Source organism: Lissotriton vulgaris, chromosome 3_2, assembly GCF_964263255.1.
Source record: "Lissotriton vulgaris chromosome 3_2, aLisVul1.2, whole genome shotgun sequence".
Lineage (NCBI taxonomy): Eukaryota > Metazoa > Chordata > Amphibia > Caudata > Salamandridae > Lissotriton > Lissotriton vulgaris.
In genome coordinates, this window is record NC_141690.1 from 41,387,944 (window position 1) to 41,410,928 (window position 22,985).

A 22,985-nucleotide genomic window follows, 5' to 3' on the forward strand; every position below is an offset into this window, starting at 1 on the left:
CCCAGGATCTCCTCAGCGCCTCTAAAAGCCTGCCTAGTTGCGGCCGCCAGACTACTTACAGGTTCCAAGAAGTTTGACCACATCTCGCCACACATGAAAGCGCTGAACTGGCTCCCTTTAGAGGCCAGAATTCAGCTGAAACTGGCATGCACTATACACAAGGCTCTATACACAAACTCCCCTGCTCATCTGGCACAGAATTTAGTGATATCCAGAGGAAGAAGGAACTCCAGGTCCGCTAGAAACCTCATACTCCAACCTGCCTCCTTTCAGAAAAAAAGAACCTACAACAGGGCGTTCACCGGAGTAGCACCAAGAATTTGTAACTCTCTCCCATCTTCCATCTGAAAAATCCATTCTCTACCACGTTTCAAAAAGGAGAAAAAAAACTTCCTTATGGGTAAAATCCTCACCTAAGGCCTGCCCGCAACCACCACATTGAGCCGGACTAATATAACACTACTGCTTTCCCAGATCACTAACTCGCAACAACGAGAACATAAGGGATCTTTGTTGTGTTACTGATTCTGAAGGTCATTGTAACTATACATGTTGATCTTGTATGTTTCAGCACTTTATACCTTTTGTATGTTCAACACTGTATACTGTGTAAAGTGCTCTGACACCCTCACAGGTCAAGTTCGCACTCTATAAAACATAAAAATAAATAAATACAAGTAGAGACTGTAGACACCATGGTTAGTTCTCCACAAAGGTTATATGAAATAACACTCCGGATAGAGGGAGACACACCAAGAAAAGTGAAAGCACTCTTTTGGAGAGAGACTTTCAAAGGGTTATGATATACTTCTAGCAGAACAGGACTGGCCACCAGAATTTGTCAGGGAGTGCCCATATGGCGAAGATATCATAATGCCAGCCTTCTCCAACCATGTTCCAGTACATTTAAAATGGATCACTGACTAAATATCGACCTACAAAATATCGACCTACTGGAATATCGATGCAAAAATATCAAAGGCAAGAATATCGACATCCTATCTACAACATGGTAAGTACAAACATATTGAAAATAAAATATAGATGTTAGAAATATCGATGTTAAAAATGTTGTTGTTTTTTTATGTAAAAATATAAATGTAAAATAAAGTAAATAACACTAATAAATAAAATCAACATAGTTAAAAATATCTAATAATGTTTAAAATTATTAAATAATACATATATCATAATAATACATTAATTAAACACATACAGAATATATATAATATATATGTACTTAACAATAAGTTGTAATAATTGTTTTAATAATTTATAAATTAATAAAAAATATTATAAATTACAAATACATTTACAAACATAAAACAAAAACATAAATACAAAGTAAAGAATTATGTTTAATAAATTTAAAAAATTGAATATACTTTTAATATTTTTGAAAGTATTTATATAAAACGTTGGATAGCGGAGGGGTAAAAATTACTATTCCAACTCCAAAAAGTGCAACAGTAGGAAAAGCGTTGGATAGCGTAGGGGTACAAATTAATATTCCCACTCCAGAGAATGCAACAGTAGGGAAAACGTTGGATAGCGTAGGGGTAAAATTACTATTCCCACTCCAGAGAGTGCAACAGTAGGGAAAGCGTAATGGTAAAAATTATTATTCCCACTCCAGAGAGTGCAACAGTAGGGAAAGCGTTGGATAGCGTAGGAGTAAAAATTACTATTCCCACTCTAGAGAATGCAACAGTAGGGAAAGCGTTGGATAGCGTAGGGGTAAAAATTACTATTTCCACTCCAGAGAGTGCAACAGTAGGGAAAGTGTTGGATAGTGTAGGGGTAAAAATTACTATTCCCACTCCAGAGAGTGGAACAGTAGGGAAAGCATTGGATAGTGTAGAAGTTAAATAATTGTTCTAAATAAAATAATTTCAATTTTTATTTTTAAATAACTACATCATGTGCAAATCCCCATTGATAATTACTAAAAACATAATTATTATTATTATTATTATTAAATAATTAATTAACAATAAAATAACAATAAATGCCAATAAATATTAATTAATAAATATAAAAAACCAAATTATATTGAACATTATAGTGTACATTGGTATGAATATATGTCATAGGTAATAGACTCTGCTATTGCAGTATTATTTCTTCTAACTGCTCACGCTGTACATTTTCTATCTTGCATTCTGTCTTACAATTGTAACAGCTCATATGTCTTGCATGAGAAATAAGACTGTTCAATAAATCTTTTCATTGAAATGCCTATCTATTCTTTCTGTGCAACTCTGCAGAAACTAAGCATGTACGATTGACTAAGTGAAACTGTTATCTATTGTTTCCACGATTCTGAGACATGTTCTGATTCTAAGGGAAACAAAGTTGTCATGTTTATGCCGTTGTCATAAACAAATCCCTTCTTGTTTATTCGAGAAGTTTCTAGTGACCTCTGAGTTAGCTAGCAAACAAAGTAATTAAGTTTAATATACTCAAAGGGGCCATACTGACCTCAGTCCTATGGTTAAAATATAGTGTATATTATTCCAATGCGCAGAGCCTATAAGGGAAATAGGAACTACACTACAGTATATGCGGCAATTCCCACTGGGGTAGGCAGTCACGGTGTCTGCCAGCTGGAGGCCCGACAAACAGGGGGCCTCCCACTGCAGCTGAGAGGCAAGTCAATAGTGCTTACAATTCAGCACTCTGAGCCCTCTCTGATCCGTTGGTAAGTGTAGTTTATTTGGAACCACCCTGTGATGTGTGCAATGACAAATAAATATATGCTTGTCTGTTGTTCAAGAGAGCAGAAAAAAGGGTTTGTGACATAAAGTATAAGATTAGTAAAGAAGTATAATAAATGAGGCATCACCACCATTTTTGTGAGAGCTCTTTGTCCAGCCACTGAGAGCAGTAGGAACCTCCCGTACACCATCTGCATCCACAACGAGGACAACGCCATAGTGAGGGTGCCGTCTTGGAGATCATCAGGCCCGTGGTAAATATAAATGACCAGGTAGCGAAACATGATGGGCTGTTATGTCAGTAGAGTACAGTTAAGTCAAAGTGCAGGATCTGGTGTTGTGGCCGAAAGCGGAAAGCATCAGGATTTAGTCCAGTTAGCCCTTAGTCCCGAGAGCTCTGAGAAGTTATTGAGTGGCAGTGCCATGTTTCCTGGGATGTCATAGATATCCCTAAAATAAAGGAGCAGGTCATCCGCATAAAATGACTGAGTAAAACCTGTTGCCTAGTGGAATTTCCCAGCTCTATCCCTGTGTGTGAAGGGCATATTCCAGTGGCTCTATGGCTAGAGAGAGAAGTAGTGAGGACAGCTGTCATATCGGGTGGGTGCCTCTGTGAATCGGAATGCGGTCAGAAATAAGGTTACCCATATTTACTCTGGCCAGTGGCTGATTATAGAGAAATTTGACCAGTCAAATAAAATTAGCCCCCAGACCATATTGCGGAAGCCTCCAAACAGAAAGGCCGACTACAGCTAACCAAAGTTTTTTTTTTTCAGATCTTATACCTGGCAGCCTGCTTAGTGTCAGACAGGAGGATTGTACTCCATCACCGGAAAGAATCTGCGCAAATTGAGGTTAGTGCTTTGGACCAGAACAAATTAATTTTGATCCAGAAGCACCAGAGTTGGGACCAAAGTAGCCAAAGGACCCACTGGGATCTTGGCAAGTATTTTGTAGTCCATGTTAAAGAGTGCCAGTGGCGGGTAAGAGCCTAGTGCTGTGGGGTCCCTATCAGGTTTTAGGAGAGAGGTGAGCATTGCTTCACAATGCTTGGCCTGCAGGAAGCCAACAGAGCTTTGTCATACAAAGTTTTCATATGAGGAGCTGGAAGGGGATCATAGGCTTTGTAAAATTTAGATGGAATCCTGTCCTTACACAGAGTCTTGCCAGTGGCAAGGGCACATATAGCTTCCTGAATTTCAAGGTCTGTGATGTTGCTGCAAGATATGCTCTCTTTTCTAGTGACACACAAGAAAGGGGCACATTAGCTTGGAAGGCGTCAAGCTCCTCCGTTCGAGAAGCCTCTACTGATGGGTATAAATAAGTATAAAGGAGTTTAAGCTCAGCATGACTGTCTTTCTGTTAATGTTAATGTTATTTGCATTCGTAAAGCGCTGCTGTTACCAAAAAGGTGTCCTGGCGCTGGGGTGACGTACCTGCTGACAGACGCTAGGAGGGAGGACTATATGCTTGGGTTCAGCCTAATTTGTGAAAAGCCATGTTTTTAAGGCCTTTCTAAAGGCCATCAAATTGATCAGATGTCTTAAGTGCGAGGGAAGGGTGTTCCAGGCTGCGTTGGGGACAAAGCTTCTGCCTCCCCAATTGGCTTTCTTAGTCTGAGGAGTAACAACCAGTTTGGCCTCAGACGAGCAGAGAGATCTTTTAGGTGAATACCACTTGAAGTGTTGTTTCAGGAATTTAGGTCCTGTTCCATGCAATGCCTTAAAAACCAGACATAAGGCCTTGAATTTGGTGCGCTTCCTCATAGGCAGCCAGTGTAGGCCTTTAATTGCCCCCACTGATCGAGGCATATTTAGGCGTTCCAGAAAGAAGTCTGGCGGCTGCATTCTGCAGGATCTGTAACTTGTTCATTAGGCCTTCTTGTAACTTGAGGTAGAGGCTGTTACCGTAGTCCAGTTTCGACATCACTAATGCTGTAACTACCGTTTGTTGTGCTTCTTAGGGAATTAGTGGCATGATTTTTTTGCAAGCTCTAAGGGTGAACGCGGTAGAGGATGCTACTGAGTTCACTTGGTCCTTAAAACTAAGAGTGTCATCTATCCAAATACCCAGGTTCTTTACTTTCCTGGTCGGAACTGGCAGTTGTCCTAGTGAATTCGGCCAGCAGTTAGGTGTCCAAAAAACTGGATTGTTTCCAAATAGCACAACCTCAGTCTTGCTGGAGTTTAACTTCAGGCAATTCTGCGCTATCCAGTTACCTATTGCATACATGCAGTCATGGAATTTGGCTGATGTGTCTTGTAGTCTTTCTGGTTGAATGTTAACTACGATTTGAGTATCGTCAGCGTAAGATGTTAAACTGAAACCGTAGGAATCAATAAGGGGCACAAGGGAGGTGACATAAACATTAAAAAGTGTCAGACTCAGTGATGACCCCTGGGGACTCCACATGGCAATGAGAAGGCCTCTGCCTCGAATTTGTCTAGTTTGACAGTTTGGATTCTTTCAGAGAGAAAGGATTTTAAAAATTTGAGGGCCTTGCCTTTTATTCCTATCTCCTCTAAAGGGTCCACCAGTAAAGCGTAGTGGACCGTATCAAATGCGGCCGATAAGTCCAACATGATAAGGGCCGCCCTGCCTCCTTGATCTAATGTAGCTCTGATTTCTTCCGTGGACTTGATAAGGGCCGTTTCAGTGCTGTGGTCTTCTCTAAATCCATATTGGGTAAGGTCGAGGGCCTGAGTCTGATTAAGGAACTGGTTAAGTTGATTATTCATATCCTTCTCTATTAATTTTGCTGGGAGAGGGAGGCTGGATATAGGCCTAAAGTTGTTTGGATCGTTAGAGTCCAACTTAAGTTTTTTCAGCAGCGGCAGAATAGAAGCATATTTCCACTCCCTAGGAAAGTATCCCTCATTGTACATAAGGTGAAAAATGGAGGTGAGTTTGCACGCTACTGTGTGACCAGCTAATTTTAATACTTCTTTTGGACAAGGGTCATATGGGGAACCTGATTTAGTTTTAACCAGCCAATTGTATGTGTCCCCTTCAGAGAGAGGGCTGAAGATGGTAAGTTCAAGGTTAGTTTTTAGATTTGAGGCTATGCTAGAGCTGGTCACAGCCTCGACTGGGATTTCCTTAGGTATATCTGTGAATGTTGAGAAAATGATGTTGACTTTGTCATAAAAGAACTTAGCTATTCTATTTCATAGGTCTTGGTTTGCCGCAATAGCTGGGGTTTTTGGGTGAGCCAAATCATTCACCATTTTGAAGTGAGTTTTGGGTGAATTTTTGCCTCCTGTATTTTGTCCGTATAGTATTTTTGTTTAGTGTTTTGCACCATCTGTTTGTATTGAGCTTGGCTTATTTTATATTCTTTTTTGTCTTTGTCACTATATCCCATTCTCTAATTTCTTTCCAGCTGTTTACATATGAGTTTATGGTCTTTAAGCTCTTGTCAGTACCAGGGTGCAGAAGGGCGTATTCTGTGGTGGCGAACTGTTTTTTTAACAGGGCTAGCTTCTTCCCTGCATCTTCTAGCCATTTAAAATAGGCTTCGGTAGCGTGATCCAGATCCATGGGGGATGGGGTGTCTGTGGTTAAAAGGAAACTATGTAAATTCTCCCCTGCTATGCTTTTCCAGGCTCTAGATTCTACATGTTTGTTAGATGGTTTAGTGTCAGATCGCTTGGGTATAGTGAGTTCGAAAAATACTGCTAAGTGATCGGTCCATGTAAGAGGAAGTACGTTTGTAAAAGAGAGTAAGGAGTTATTAAGAAAAGATCCCATCTAGAGTATGCCCTGCTTGGTGTGTGGCTCCGTCGACCCGTTGTCCCAAATTTCCCCCAAAAATGAGATCAGGGTCATGGTCTGCCTCTGGATGGAAATTAAAATCACCTAATATTGTGAATGAGGGATAGTTGAGCCCTATTTCTAAAATGTCACCTACATGCGAAATGAAAGGTTTTCTTGGGCCTGGTGGTCTGTAAATAAGGGAGCCTCTAAAGGAGTCCTGATTGGAGATCTGAAAACAGAACTCCAGTGCTTCACATCCCTCGTTGGTTAATGGGCTAAAGTATGAGATAATAGTGTTGTGGTGTATTACTGCTAGTCCGCCTCCTTTTTTATGATTTCTGCTAAGTGAGTAGCAGATAAAGTCAGGTGGTGTAGCTTTTACTAAATCAGTGCCTGAAGCCTCGTCCAAGTCTCAGTGACAAAGGCTAGCTTGATGTCTTCATTTTCAAGAAGGCGGCACATTCAATACTGTGCTTGATCAATGATCTTGCATTGATCAGGACACAGTTTCACGTAGTGTCATGCTTAGAGACACCCTGCTTCCTGGTCAGCCCAGTCACCGGGAGCAATGTCAACTCAGGAACCATAATGTTACAGCCTGAGCAGATCATCGATGTGTGATGGCACCCGTGTTCAGGTAGATACATTTTGCAGAGTTGCTCGGATTTATTTGGTTGTAGAGCCCTCTCCGCGCTGCTAGAATATGTGAAATATGGGGGGCTCCCTAAGATCTAACAAACAGGGGGGCTGGCGCTGAGCGTGGTACGAGCGCGGACGGGCGCAGACGGGCTAGCCTTTGGCTTGCCTTCGGCGCGACGGCGGTGCGCCCGCTGCGCGCTCGACTCATTGTCTGCTTCAATGGGGTATTGGGCACAAAGACTAGCCCGCTGACCGCAATACTTCCCAAGATAGCGGCGAATCCCGCGAAGGATCTGCCGGGAACTGGAGTATTTCGAGGTCTTGCTAAGGGTGAGTACCTCGATGTGAAAAAGCGCAAATTAAAACATCCTGATCGAGAATAAAAAATGCCACAAATGCCTAATATTTAAAGCTGAGATGCAAAATACAGTTTTGTGCAATTTTTAAAAAAGTAGCGTAGCGTCGGTCACTCCCAGCTGTGCCTCAGAAGGACTTCTGTGTATGCAGAAGGGTTCCAAAGGTTGCACTGTGTGTCATTATGGAATGTCGAAGCTGTTCCTGGTGCATGAGCAAGTCAGAGAGTCACCCTGATTTTTCTGCCTCAGCATGTGTCTTGGTTGAGTGAGCCACTTAGTTAATATAGTGCAGCCTCTCCAGTAAGGCAGTATACTCCTGGTGTACCTGTGCATGGTGTTTCCTTCCTTCTGTGGTTCACAGCACCTCGGATTCAAATCTCAGCAGCGCCCCTTACCTTGGCAGAAATATTGATCGAGCTGACAGTGTACGTTGCAGATGATGCTCATATAATGACCTATGGTTGCAACTTTGAATTCAAGCAAATGGGAGGTAGCTCTGTTAGTATTATGTCAAAGTATTCTGTTATGTAATTTTAAAGAGAGCTACAAAATGGGGAATCATTCAGGGCTGCCAGTTGTAGCCTCCAAGTGGGGAAGGGGGAAGTCACCGGGTCCCAGCTTAACTGCAGGTAGTGGGGATTATGGTCCGAGTGGGTACTACCAAGGCAGTCAAAATAGGTGATGTGGGAGACTATGTTTGGGGGGCCGACAATGCAGTCTATGCGGATGTGAAAGTTGTGTGCATGTGAATAGAACAAGTACACCCTCTCAAGGGCATTGCACAAGTGACATATATTAGACAAATATCAGTGACTCAGAGAGTCGATCAATGCAATGCGTTTGATGTGGCAAATGTTTGGGGAAGAGGGGGAAAGGAACAGTGAAAGTCACCCTCAGGATGCTGTTAAAGTCACCTCCCAATAACCAGGATATCCCATACCAACATGACAGCACTTCACAGAAGGTATCCAGGAATCCTTCCTGTTCAGAGTTGGGGGGGCATATATGGCTCCAAGCAGTATATGAGAACCTTCAAGTCGACCCTCTACAATTGGATATCGTAAAACACATAGGGGCATATTATCAAAGGGGTTTATCTCCGCTTTTTTGGCTTTAAAAGCCAAGAAAGCGGAGATAAAATTATCTCCCTATTACCTAGTTGTCACCAGTTAGCGACAGCTAGTAGGAGATAGCGACCATATTGGGCCCCACTTTGCATGTCAGTGATATTTATCACTAATGACATGCAAAGTGGGCGTGCCAAGATGTTAGCGACTGGAAACAGTCGCTAACATCGCTATCTCCTATTACCAACTTTTGGAGATATTCGCGCTAAGCGCGAATATCTCCCAAAGCTAACACCTGCCCTGAGCAGTTCTTAGCCATGTTATCCAATGGGAGGTAATTAACATGGCTAAGAGCATTAGCTCGGTAATGCATGAATATCGCTGACTTTTTAGCGATATTCATGCATTGCGGCTGATTTTTATTGCATTTGAGATAAACCTTGGTCTGCGATAAAAATCACCGCAGCTCAGTGGTAAATTTTTGTCTCTAACCAAGCAATAGCGATAATTATCGCTATTGCTTGGTAATATGCCCCATAGTCTGTAATGAAGAGAACCACAGCTTTGATCCACACCAGGATGCTGCATGCGTAAGTGGAATAGTTAATTGAGTACACCTGTCCATGCCAGCATCTCTGCAGTTGTGCAGACTTCATTTGGATGGGATGCAACTCCTGCAAAAATGCTATATGGATTGAATGACAGCACAAATAAGAGTAAACTGAGTAGCTTTAGGAGGGGATATGCATGCCTTGAACATTCCAAGTGAGTATATTAGTGCTAACCATTGTGGTAATTAACTACTGGGTATTATCCGGCTCCAGCTATGAAGGCTGCATGATGATCTTCCAGCAGTACATGTGTAGAACAAGTGTGGGAAGAAAAAAGGTACCAATAAAGATTAACACAATTAAACTGAAAATACTCCAGGGAGTGGAGGTACAGTGTGTGTCCACCAAAATTTGCCATATTCATCTGCCAGAGGAAGCAAACTATTAAGGGAGTATTCTTCAGCATGTGGAATATCCTGCAACTCCAAGGAACTTTTCAGCATCATCCAGGAATTCACCAAGCCCCGCAGCAAAGCCACTGACATCCCCCCTTCCAGGACCTCTGCGACAAACTCAGCTCCTACTTCCACCTGAAGATAAAGAACCTCTACGACAACTTCAACGGCTACAAGCCCAACCCTGCAGTCAGCCTCCCCGGCGACAACACTAGCCAGACCACCATCTGCGCCTGGACACCGATCACAACCAAGGAGACCACCACAACCATGTAAGGATCCACTCCGGGGTCCCCACAGACACCTGCCCACACCACATATACCACCGAGCCACCACCACTGTTGCACCCATATTACAACACAATCCATCAACACCACTTTCAAGGCTGGTTCCTTCCCTGACTACTGCAAACACGCATAGGTCAGGCCCCTTCTCAAGAAGCCCTCAGCAGACCCGACGAACCTCAAGAACTACCGGCCCATCTCGCTACTCCCTTTTGCAGCTTAAGTCGCCGAGAAAACTATCAATGCAGAACTGTCAAGGTTCATCAAAGACAAAGCCATCCTCGACCCATCCCAATCTGGATTCCAAAGCAACCACAGCACTGAGTCCGCCCTACTCGCTGCTACTGATGACTTCCGTGATCTCCTTGATCGAAGCCACACCATGGCCCTGATTCTACTCGACCTGTCAGCAGCCTTGGACACCGTCTCCCACTACACACTCACCAGAAGAAGCCAAAGAATCATACTGTCACCCTTCCTCTCCCGACCCACTGAAATCAACTGCGGAGTCCCACAGGTATCATCACCCAGCCCAACCCTTTTCAAAATCTACATGGCCCCCCTCGCCGCCATCGTCTGATGGCATGGCCTCAACAAAGTCTCCTACGCCAAGGACACCAGGCTCATCCTCTCCCTCACCAAAGACCCCACTACCACCAGGCTCAACTTCCAGGAAGGAATAAAGGACATCGCAGTGTGGAACTCTTCAGCATCGTCAAGGAGTTCTCCAACCCCAGCACCGGCAACAACGACATCACCCCATCACAAGATCTCTGCGACTCCCTCGCCTCGTTCTTCCACAGCAAGATTGCCGACATCCACAACAGCTTCGGCGCACCATCCTCGCACCCAACCGTCGAACCAACGAACCCCACTGCTACCCTCCGCACCTGGACCGCGGTGACCACCGAAGACACAGCCCGCACGATGAACACCATCCACTCTGGATCTCCGACTGACCCCTGCCCCCACCACGTCTTCAACAAGGCCAACTCCACCATCGCACCCCAACCCCGAGACGTCATCAACACCTCCTTCGACACCGCCACCTTCCCGGAGAGCTGGAAGCATGCCGAGCTCAGCGCCCTACTGAAGAAACCAACAGCGGACCCCACCGACCTTAAAAACTTCCACCCCATCTCGCTCCTCCCTTTTCCTGCCAAAGTCATCGAGAAGATCGCCAACAGACAGCTTGCCACCTTCCTCGACACGAATGGATCCCTCGACCCCTCGCAGTCCGGTTTAAGAGCCAACCACAGCACCGAGACCGCCCTCATCGCAGCCACCAACGACATCCGAGCCCTTCTCGACAACGGGGAAACAGCAGCACTCATCCTCCTGGACCTCTCCGCCGCGTTCAACACTGTCTGCCACCACACCCTAGTCCAACGCCTCAGCAACACCGGCATCCAAGAGAAGGCACTGAAGTGGATCATCTCGTTCCTCGCTGGAAGAACACAGAGAGTCCGCCTCCCCCCGTTTCGTTCCGAGGCCACCGAAGTCATCTGCGGTGTCCCGCAAGGATCATCACTCAGCCCCACCCTCTTGAAAGTCTACATGAGACCTCTCACAGCCATCGCACTCCAACACAACCTCAACATCATCTCCTACGCCGACGACACCCAGCTGATCCTCTCCCTCACCAGAGACCCTGACACCGCCAGAACCAGCCTCCATGAAGGGATGAAAGACGTCGCCGAGTGGATGAAGAACAGCCGCCTGAAACTGAACTCAGACAAGACGGAAGTCCTCATCCTAGGACCATCACCCTCCGCCTGGGATGACTCCTGGTGGCCCCTAGCCCTGGGCACCGCCCCCAAGCCAACAGACCACGCACGCAACCTGGGCTTCATCCTGGACTCCTCCCTCTCGATGAGAAGACACGTCAACGCCGTCTCCTCTTCATGCTTTCACACCCTCCGCATGCTCCGCAAGATTTTCCGATGGATCCCGATTGAAACCAGGAAGACGGTCACCGAGGCCTTCATCACCAGCCGTCTGGACTATGGAAACACCCTCTACGCCGGAACCACAGCCAAGCTACAGAAAAGACTCCAACGCATCCAGAACGCCTCCACCCAACATCCTGGCCATCCCTCGACGCAGCCACATCCCCGGCCACCTGAGGAATCTGCACTGGCTCCCCATCAACAAGAGGATCACGTTCAAGCTCCTCACCCACGCACACACGTCTCTCCACAACCTGGGCCCCAAGTACCTCAACAACGGCCTGACCTTCCACACGCCCACCCGCCAGCTACGGTCCGCTAGCCTTGCCCTTGCCGCCGTACCACGCATCCGAAGAGCCACCGCCGGAGGCAGATCCTTCTCCTACCTGGCGGCCAAGACATGGAACTCCCTCCCCATTCACCTTCGGCTGACCCAGGACCACCTCGCCTTCAGGAGACAACTCAAGACCTGGCTGTTCGAGCAGTAGCGGCCCCCTTCCCCCAAGCGCCTTGAGACCCTTCCGGGTGAGTAGCGCGCTATACAAGTGTTATGATTGTTTGATTGATTGATTGGATAAACAACAGCTGCTTAAAACTCAACTCAGAGAAGATAGAAGTCCTTGTCCTCGGAACCACCCCTTCGGCTTGGAACAACACCTGGTGGCTCACCGCCATCTCAGCCCCCAACCCACACAGACCATGCCATCATACTCGACTCCTCCCTCTCCATGAATCAACTGGTCAACGCTGTGACCTCCAGGTGCTTCAAGACCCTCCACATTCTCCGTAAGACCTTCAAATGCATCCCCCCCGAGGCATAGAAGACACCCACGCACTCATCACCAGCAGGCTGGACTACGGAAATGCCCTCTGTGCCGGCATCAACAAGTCACTACTCCACAAGCTCCAGACACTACAGAACACCGCCGCCAGAATCTGAGGCCCTCAATGTAAACACATCACCCAACTCCTACGCAAGCTCCACTGGCTCCCAGTCAAGAAGAGTCACCTTCAAGATACTCACCTACGCCTACAAATGCCTACACAATACCAGACCCCAATACCTCAATGATAAAATCACCCTCCACGTGCAACCTCCGCCCCACCAACCTCCTCCTCACCGAAACCCTGCACATCTGCAGAGCCAAAGTGAGGAGAAGATCCTTCTCCTACATCGCAGCCAAGACCTGGAACGAGCTCCCCACCGCCATCAGACGTGCCCCCTCCCTGAACACCTTCAGGAAGGCACTGAAGACCTGGCTCTTTGACCGATACAGAACTTCTGACCCCCCCACCCCAGTGCCTTGAGACCCTCAAGGGTCAGTAGTGAACTTATAATTCCCCTGATTGATTGATTGATTGATTGATTGATTGATTGATTGGTGAACACTGTGTGTTCAGCATTAGTGTGGCCACTACTAGGCACATAGCCATTGCGTTTAATGTGCCCATATCGCAAACATTGAGGGATGGTAAGGAAATACTTTTGCCATTGGGTGCAAATATATGAAGTATGCTTTAAGTGGAGGACAAAATACAACTTCAGTGGCAGTACTGTAAGAGAATAAACACTCAGAATTACACAGGAGCCCCTGATAAGGCTTAGAGGATATCATCCACAGTTTGAGGAGTCACACTGGGTGGTGTGGTGGAACCCAGCTGAAAAGGGCAGGATGTCGAGGAGCAATTGTCACTGGAAGGCGTGATGCCTTCACCATCTAAGTCTGAATCCCATAGTACCACAGCCATCTGTAGCGCATGCCTCCACTCCTGAATAACCTGTTCCAAGCCAGGTGAGGTCAGTGTTTGAGAGTATATGCCGCACGGTGGCCCTGCCAATGACCGGCCATCCCCATGGTCTTTTAATCCACCGTCAGCTGCCTTAAGGGGCGGGAGACACACTCCCACCAAGGTCTTCCAGTCCTAGGTCTCCTTGGGGTCCACAAAGAAAGGCATATTGCCTTCTACAATAACTCAGAGGCATGCAGGAAATGGTTGAACATTGAAGTGCAGGAGTCTGCGCTTAACAGCAAGGTATGAATTTCGTTGGCATTGCACTACCAGTGTGCAGTCCAGAAAGATCATCACCTGTGCTTTGTCAACCACTAGATTATTGGATTTGCATTCCTCCTTTAGGATTAGATCATGATCCCTGTAATATAGAAGATGGACCACAAGTGGCCTTGGAGTAGCGCCATCAAGGGGTCTCCTCTCCGGGTCTCGATGTGCCTGTTCAATGGGGAACACTACAGAACCATTGTTCAAAATAGCTAACTGAATGCTGACACTAAGGGCAAATTATTTCTGAGGAAGTGGCCATCAGCATCCTCTGCCAGTTGTTCCAGTGTGTGGACCTGGTCATGCAGTGTGCGCAGTTGTGCCAGCGGTTGAAGTGTTTTGGCGATCTGCTCTACACTGTGAACTCTTTCAGATAGCTTCCGATGGTCCATGTGCAGTACTGTGAGGTCTGCTGCCACATTGTCAATCTTAATGAGACATGAAATTTCTCTATGGCCACCAGGACAATGTCCTGTTTGTCCTCGACTGGTGGGGGCCCTCCAGGGTGGCCTGAGGGATTTATCATCTCAGGAGTAGGTGCTGGCAGGGCTGGCAGATGTGGGGGTGCAGGTTGGAACTCTAAACATAGGAGTCCCATGTCTGCCAAGGGATCTGGGTGTCAGAGAGTAGAAAGAGCTCTTCGGTGTGAAAGGGCCCACTTACGAGTGCCAAGAGGCAAGATAGGACACGGCAGCTCAAACAGCCCATCCAATGGAATGATCCACAGTACAACTCGGTATCCAGTACAGGGGTCGCAAGCCAGCCAGTGGATTCCAGGGAGCAAGATGCAGATCAGGTAAATGAGTGGGTGTACATCAGATTTCTGAATGACCACAGGTTGAGAGGGGAATCAATGGATAAAAGCCCACTTGCACGCGCTTCAAACTAGTGCTGTATTGTGCAGCCGAGCAGCCCTACATATGGGGTGAGTTGTCACCCTCCACTATCGCCTCTTTGTTGGGTGTAGGATAGCTATGAGGTTACCAGTTACAATATGTGAGACAAGCAGATGCATGAGCAGCTGCGTGCTGCCAGGCCTCCAGATGACGTTTAGCCTGCTGCAAGGAACAATGTTAGGTTTCTAAGCGGGATAGGTCCCAAACACCCCACCAATTTCACCTGTAACACAGGTAGGCAAGCTAATAGACACATGGGCATTGCATTTAAGACAATGTACGGCCAGCCACCGATAGGACAACCGCAGGTCAGGCTCAGTTTACTATGATCGGAAACCAGGACCACTGTGCTGCACTGGATGACTAGTCTTGTGCCTCCAATCAGTGTCTATCCAGTCTGTGGCTCATCCCCAGGTGCTATTGTATCACAGAGGGAGCGAATCGCCAATGCCCCAGCCTCACCACAGATATTCCTAGCAGACAGGCTCATTCTTGAAGGTGTAGGACCAGATTTGCTGTGAGTATAGGTGTGCCTCTGTGACCCAACAGTCCTCCATTCTCAAGCCAGGGCCTGGGGCCCAAGTGGTCAGGCTAATGGTTTCAGAGGGGCCCAGATAGCCCTAAGTCTATGTCTTGTTATATTGTTAGTTTGCACCCACCCTGCACAGGACGCGACTCCATGGCCCACTGGACTTCCCGGAGTCTGAGCAGGGTGAGGTGCCAGCAAGTTGGCCCTCCGCTCGTGCCCCCGACGTCACGAGAGGCTGGCGATCACCCGGCATGGTCAAAGTGTTGCTGCAGTCCTCTGAAACCAGGCCCAGTTCCATACCGCTGCTTAATCCAGCACAGGGCTGTTCATGGCCATAGTTGCACTGCTACAGCAACGGTGCCCCAGGACCACCATCAGCGGTGTGTGTTGTGTCGGCTCAAGGGTTCGATGGCGTCCAGGTCCAAGGGAATATTGAAGGATAATGGGGTTTGATGCAGAGCTCCATTAAAAATCATCTGACATCTTGGCTGCACAAGCCATGTCCCCTCTAGATTCCACGAACACACAAATGTTTTGTGTCTAATATTGTTTAACAGAGAGTAAATTTTAAAGTCCACAAGCCACACGTCATTAGACATTATAACCAGAAATGAGACCAGGAGAACAGAAAAAGAAAATGCACAATCTTTAGTATTCTGTACACATAAAACATTGGACAAATATTAAACAGTTGCTGTTGTTTCCCTACACAGGAAACTAAACATAAATAATGAAAAGTGAAGTGTAAAGAGTAAAGAATAAAAAGTAGTCAGAATCCTTAATATGCTGTGACCCCAAGCATTGAAGTGAAAAAGATCAAAGATTAAGGTGAAAAGACCGGAGAGAACAGTTTTTAATTAAATCTTCTGAAAGAAGTAAACCTTTGGTGAAAAATGCTGTCATCAAATACAAGAAGCAGTCTTAATTGGCAAGCTAATGCAAAAATATGAATCCCTTGAGATAAAACTTAACACCTTGTGGTCATTTAGTTTCCTCAGACATTTAACTTACAATACATCAATCTGCGTACCTCAAACAATGGAGTTTAATAATATTTCATCTGCAATTTCACAAATCGTAGCTATAAATATTTTCTTACATTTTTTTCAGAGTTCATAAACGAGTTGAAATGGAAATGAGGTTCACATTTTTTTTAACTCATGACATGCAGAATACTTAATAGACTTTTCATTATTCTTGTCTGGATTTCTGCCTCAATGTGGCTCTGGTGCTGTTGGAACTGTCAGTAGCATTCAATACTGTGGATCATAACATCTTGCTGTACAAGTTTGATGACAGTCTTCCTTAATGGCTGTGAAAAGGAATCTTGGTGTGATGTTTGATGTCCAGCTCTCGTTTGGTGCACAGGTCTCAGCAATGGTGAAACTTATTTTTGGATTCTTTGCATGCTATAGACGTTTCTTCACTTACTTCCCCATGAAGTCTAAGTGACAGTGGTTAGGTCATTGATTTTATCTAGGCTGGATTATGCCAGTGTCCTGTACTTTAGAATACATAATCCAGCGGCTACAGGATATGCAAAATATGGCAATTCATCTACACTTTAAGATTACAAAATGTACCTTGGTGTCACCATTTCGGGAAAGACTTCATTGGTTACCATTCTGGCAATGTATTAGGTAGACAGCACTGACTCTAACACTGCAAGCTCTCCATAATAGAAGACATACATTCCTGAACAAATGCATTGTAGCATATAGCCCTGGGAACCCTCTGTGTACTAGTTCTGCGGGTCTTATTGTGGTTCTCCGTTTTCAGAAACAACGGAGGGGAAGCTCATCCTTTACTGCTAAAGCAGCAGGTTTGTGGAACATGCCTGAATACTTAAGATTTATATCTGATGAACCAAAATTTGAAAAAGAAAATGATTTTTTTTTTATTCAGTCTAATAATGATTGGGGGGGACAAACGTTCAGTGCAATGCCCTGAACGGATGCCAAAAAGCATTGGGACACTCCTTGGAGTAGCTGTGCACTATAGAAAATAGTTCATTCATTTATTTATTCATTCATTTATACCATCATATTTGTTCAATAAATTTGTTCTTGTAAAAGTGGGAAGTCAAAAACCAGAAACCTGAAGGAAGGCCAGTGACCAATTCCTCTGGACCAAATAAGAGATAAGTAAGCAAATCACCGTATTTACACATTGCAGCTAATCACAACTTTTACAAGCCTAAATTGCAGTGCTTATGAGCTGCTAATCAGATCGCATGACCCTCCAATTAATTGTTACTGCACATGGGAGATTACAAAATAATTTTGGACCTGATAGGTTATAATGGCATCCTGTTGCTGGATGGCACTGTTTTCCTTTTAAGTTCTTGCAACTATAAAAGCTTTCGGTACAGCCAAACATCAATTGGCACAGCACCAATTATGTAGAGCATTGTGAATGCACCTGACCTGTATCAAAGTTCTTTCTTCTTCATCGTATGCCTGATAGCACTTTATGATTAATAGCCTATAACTCAACCATGTAATTGTCTACCTTGACTCATGTCTACAAATGGTAATATTCACAGCAAAATCAAAACAACTCAGGCCTTTGTTGCGGTCTCAATTATAAGAAAACATGCAATGGCTTCAAAAATTTAGAGTTAGTCAATACAGCACAAATCTCTGTGTTCCCTTACTCTGCGGAAGCGAGACATGCCATCAGCATTGCAGTGGGTGTTCCCACGCACCTCCCATTCGTTTTGATGCATTACCAGATTTACAAGGACCGGTTAACATGGGAATGTGACAAAATCCTGCCCCTCCCCAGATCAGGCCTAACTAGGAGAATTATCTTTATTTCTCCTCTTCTTTCTATATGTGTTGCATTCTGCATTCAAAGCCATGCAAAGTGATTTTGAGTGGCTTCAAAAATATGACTTCAGGTTTGTGCTGCTCTTGCACCACGTTACATGGTGCACAGCAAAGCAAGCTGGGTCATCAATCCGTCCCTTAGTGTATAAGGCAGAAAAACTGTCAATTACAACTGTTCACATTCTCATCGCAAATCTCTCTGAAAAGCTATACATAAAAGTGACTATTCACATGTGGCCCTAACTTCCAGATATGATATCAGTGAAATCGAGCAAAAACACAACTTATTTCAAATAGAAAAATGTAGGGTTTACGCAACCACTGCTTCAAAGAAGTCTTACCCTCATGATAACTCCCGATGTGGACAACACGTTCTGATAAATAACAGAAATCTTCCCTAATATGCCCACCCCTAAAGCATGGCCTTCCTTATCTAGAGAGAGCTGATCCATAGGTACCTATTTGGTACTCAATATTTTCGTTACAATATTTTGTTAGTATCAATCAATCAATCATAGAATTTGTAGAGCACGTCGCTTACCCGTGAGGGTCTCAATGCGCTGGGGGAAAAAAGCGTGGGAGGTGCCGCTACTGGTCGAACAGCCAGGTCTCGAGTAGCCTCCTGAAAGTTAGCAGGTCTTGGGTCTGTCCTAGGTTGAGTGGAAGGGTGTTCCAGGTCTTGGCAGCGAGGTGGGAGAAGGATCTACCGCCGGTGGTTGTTCTTCGGATGCGCAGGACGGTGGCGAGGGAAAGGTCGGCGGAGCGGAGCTGGCGGTTAGGGATGTAGGACAAGAGTCATCTGTTGAGGTAGGCTGGGCCGGTCTTGTGGAGTGCCTTTTGTGCATGGATGAGGAGTTTGAAGGAGATTCTCCTGTCGACGGGGAGCCAGCCAGTACAGGTTTCTCAGGTGGGGGTGATGTGGCTGTGGCGTGGTGCGTCGAGGATCAGGCGAGAAGAGGCGTTTTGAATGCGTTGTAGTTGTTTGATGAGCTTGGTCGGGGCTCCTGTGTAGAAGGCGTTTCCATAGTCGAGTCTGCTGCTGACGAGGGCCTGGGTGACTGTTCCTCTTGTATCTGTTGGGATCCACCTGTAGATCTTGCAGAGCATGCAGAGGGTGTTGAAGCAGAAGGAGAAGACTGGGTTGACTTGCTTGGCCATGGAGAGCGTTGAGTCGGGGATGATTCCCAGGTTACATGCGTGGTCGGTGGGTGTCATGGCTGCCCCCAGTGTCGTTGGCCACCAGAAGTCGTCCCAGAGTGAAGGTTTGAGCCTAGGATGAGGACCTCAGTCTTTTTCCGTGTTCAGCTTTAGTCGGTTGCTCTTCATTCAGTCGGCGACGGCCTTTATTCCTTCATGGAGGTTGGGTTTGGTGGTGAGGGGGTCCTTGGTGAGGGAGAGGATCAGTTGAGTGTTGTCGGCGCAGGAGATTATGTTGAGGTCGTGCTGTCAGGCGATGCATGCAGGTGGGGCCATGTAGATGTTGAACAGTGTTGGTCTGAGGGATGATACCTGGGGTAGGTCGCAGATGATTTCGGAGGCTGCGGATAGGAATGTGGGGAGGCGGACTCTCTGGGTTCTGCTGGAGAGGAAGGAGGTGGTCCATTCCAGGGCCTTGGCTCGGATCCCTGCATCTTGGAGGCGTGTGCGTAGAGTGCGGTGGCAGACTGTGTCGAAGGTGGCAGAGAGGGTTAGCAGGATGAAGGCTGTGGTCTCACTGTTGTCCAGCAGGGTCCTGATGTCGTGGGTGGTGGCGATAAGGGCAGTCTCGTGCTGTGGTTGCTGTGAAACCCTGACTGGGATGGGTCCAGGATGCTGTTTTCTTGGAGGTATTGGGTTAGCTGTCTGTTGATGATCTTCTCGATGACCTTGGCTGGGAACGGAGGAGGGGGAGATGCACCAGAAGTTCTTGAGGTCTCTCGGGTCCACCTTAGGCATTGATCTCGGCGTGGTTCAAGCTCTCTGGGAAGTTCGCGCACTCAAAGGAGAGATTGATGACGTTGCACAGGTGGGGTGCAATAGAGCTGCTGATTTTGTTGAAGATGTGGTGCGGGAAAGGGTCTGTTAGATTTCGGGGTCTCTAGTTGCACATGTAGGTACTTGTGACAAATAGAGACCCTGGCCTCTGGTCAGGGTAAGGGGGATACACTCTTTAGATAACCCCTGCTCACCCCCTTGGTAGCTTGGCACAAGCAGACAGGCTTATCAAAGGCAATGTGTAAAGTATTTGTACCAACACTCACTGTAACACAGTGAAAACACCACAAATGGACTTCACACCAGTTTAGAAAAATAGAAGTATTTAATCTAAACTAAACAAGACCAAAACGATGAAAAGCCAACATACACAGTTCAAGGATATGATTTCAAAAGAGTTCTTAAGGCTGCGTTAAAATAATCCACAGTTGCGTCACGTTTTAGCCAAAAGTACGTTTAGATGCGACAAAAGTTGCAAGTGAAAGCTGCAGCGTTGAAAAACAAGTGATGCGTCACTCCTGAGACACTGGGGAAGCGATGTGACAACCTTGCTGGACGCAGCGGGCGTGTTGCCGTGACTTTGTCTCTGTATGGGGAGGGATGAAATACCTTGCATGGATAAGTTTCGTGGGAAGCGTCTCGCAAAGGTACGATGCGCAGATCTTATGGACAGCGACGATCTCTTGTGCGGCGGTGATGCGCTGCGGCGATCTTCTCCTCTCGTGGCCCCTCGATGCGATGGCTCTGCGACGACACTCGTAGCAACGTGATGCAGTCCACAAGCAAGCGGTGCAACGATCTCACCCAGCAACGACATGCTCTGCGACGATACTCGCAGTGATGGTAATCTTCCCGCACCAGAGCGATGTATTCCGCAAGCAAAGGATGCGTTGGTTCTTGCAGCAGCAACAGGCGCTGCGACGATCTCGATCTTCGCGGCGGGGGGAATTTCCTTGCACTGTCGGGGATGCGCTCCTCAAGCAAGCGATGCATGAAACTTTGTAGGAAAACTAGGTTTATTCTTGTCTAGCTTCCCAAACAGCAGGTACAACTTCCAGGGGCCCCCTGACCTGGTCAACCACTCTAGGCAGGACAGAACTCTCTCAGTAGAGTTCAGGAGGGAAGCTGGGGGAGAAGTCCTTTTTTTCCTGGGACTTCTTAACAGGGAGCCAGCTCAACTCAGGCCCTTGGAGATCTCTTCAAGCAAGGGGACACAGCACAAAGCAAAGTCCTTCCCCTCTCCTTGGCAGCAAAGCAACTGCAGGTCAGACCACAAACACACAGCAGGACAGAACTTCCTCTTCAGTCGACCAGCTTTCTCCTTGGAAAAGGTTCCTTCTTGATTCCAGGATGATCTAATTTTCTGTAGTCTGGGGTCCTATACTTATATCCTAAAAGTCTTTGTTCTCTTTGTGCAGGAGGGCCCTGAGCCCAGTCTGAACCAGTTCTGGAGCATTCCGTTTACATGACTCCTTCTTTCCTTTCACAGTAAAGAGCCGAAACATCAGACGCCCCACAGGAGGTGGAGCCAGCATTGTGGAGGGAAAGCACAGCCCTGGAGGACTTTGTTGATATGATTCCTTCTCTCCTTTCACAGTGCAGGGCAGAGACATCAGATGCACCACAGGGGGTGGAGCCAGCACTGTGGGGAGCAGGCACAGTCCTATTCAGGTCCCAGGTGCAACTCTTCCTGCCCATCTAGATGCAGATCTCTCTATTCACCACTGGGCGGACTCATTCTGTCTCCTGGAATCTCCCAGCCCTGTCACAAACCAGACCGTCAATTCACAAACAGCCAAAGGCACACGGAAAGGTCAGACAGGAACGCAGCCACTTTCTAAAAGTGCTGTTCTCAAACACAGGATTTAAAAACCACCTTTCCTAAAAGATGTGTTATAAAATTCGAGTTTAGGGATACCAGACTTTTTGTTCCTATATTGCTCCTATGGGAAGATATGCAGGCAACCACGGTACACATCATTCCCCATGATAGCCTATGGGCAAGATAGCCTTACAATAGTGAAAAACGAAAATGGCTGTAATTCACTACCAGAACCTGCACTAGAACATGCTCTACCTTTCATATACACTGCACCCTGCCCAAGGGGGTACCTTGGGCCTTCCATAGGGGTGTCCAATGTGTACAGAAAGGGAAGGGTTAGGCCTGGTCAGGGGGGACACAGGCCAGGGTGACATGGCAGTTCACAGACTGCACACAGGCACTGCATTGGCAGGCCTGAGACACCATTTTAGGGCTACTTATGTGGGTTCAAAATCAGTGCTGCGGGCCCACTAGTATCATTTGAATCACCAACCCTGGCACACTCAGTGCACTTTTCTAGGGACTTCTTGGTGATACAAATATGCCAATCATGGATAACAAATTACAATAACAATTTACACAGAGAGCATATGCACTTTAGCACTGGTCAGCAGTGGTAAAGTGCCCAGAGTCCTATTGCCAACAACCACAGGTCAGGAAAAACAAGGGAGGAAGAAGCAAAAGGTTTGGGGATAACCCTGCAAAAAGGGCCATTTCCAACAGGGTCTGACAGGGAGCTGGTGTGGATTGTGCTCATGGTCTTGATGGTGTCATAGATGTTCACGTTGGCCCAGGCTGGCAAGGGGTTGTAAGTAAGTAAGTAAGTAAGTAAATTTATTGCCCAGTTAATTAAAACTCACAATTTAAAATACATAAAAATTGGTTATCAAACATTTAAAATAATGTGCGTAGTACGTATTGTCGATTAGTCAGTTAATGTACTTTGTGTTAGATCGTGAGCTCAGAGATGCTCAGGGCAATGACTGGCTATTGCACATTTACATCTTTTTATGCTTCATTAATTCTTTTTGCCACTGCGTCAAGGTATTTTGTAATTTTGCAGTTTATTTGGATCTCTTGCGGATTGAAACACAGTTTGA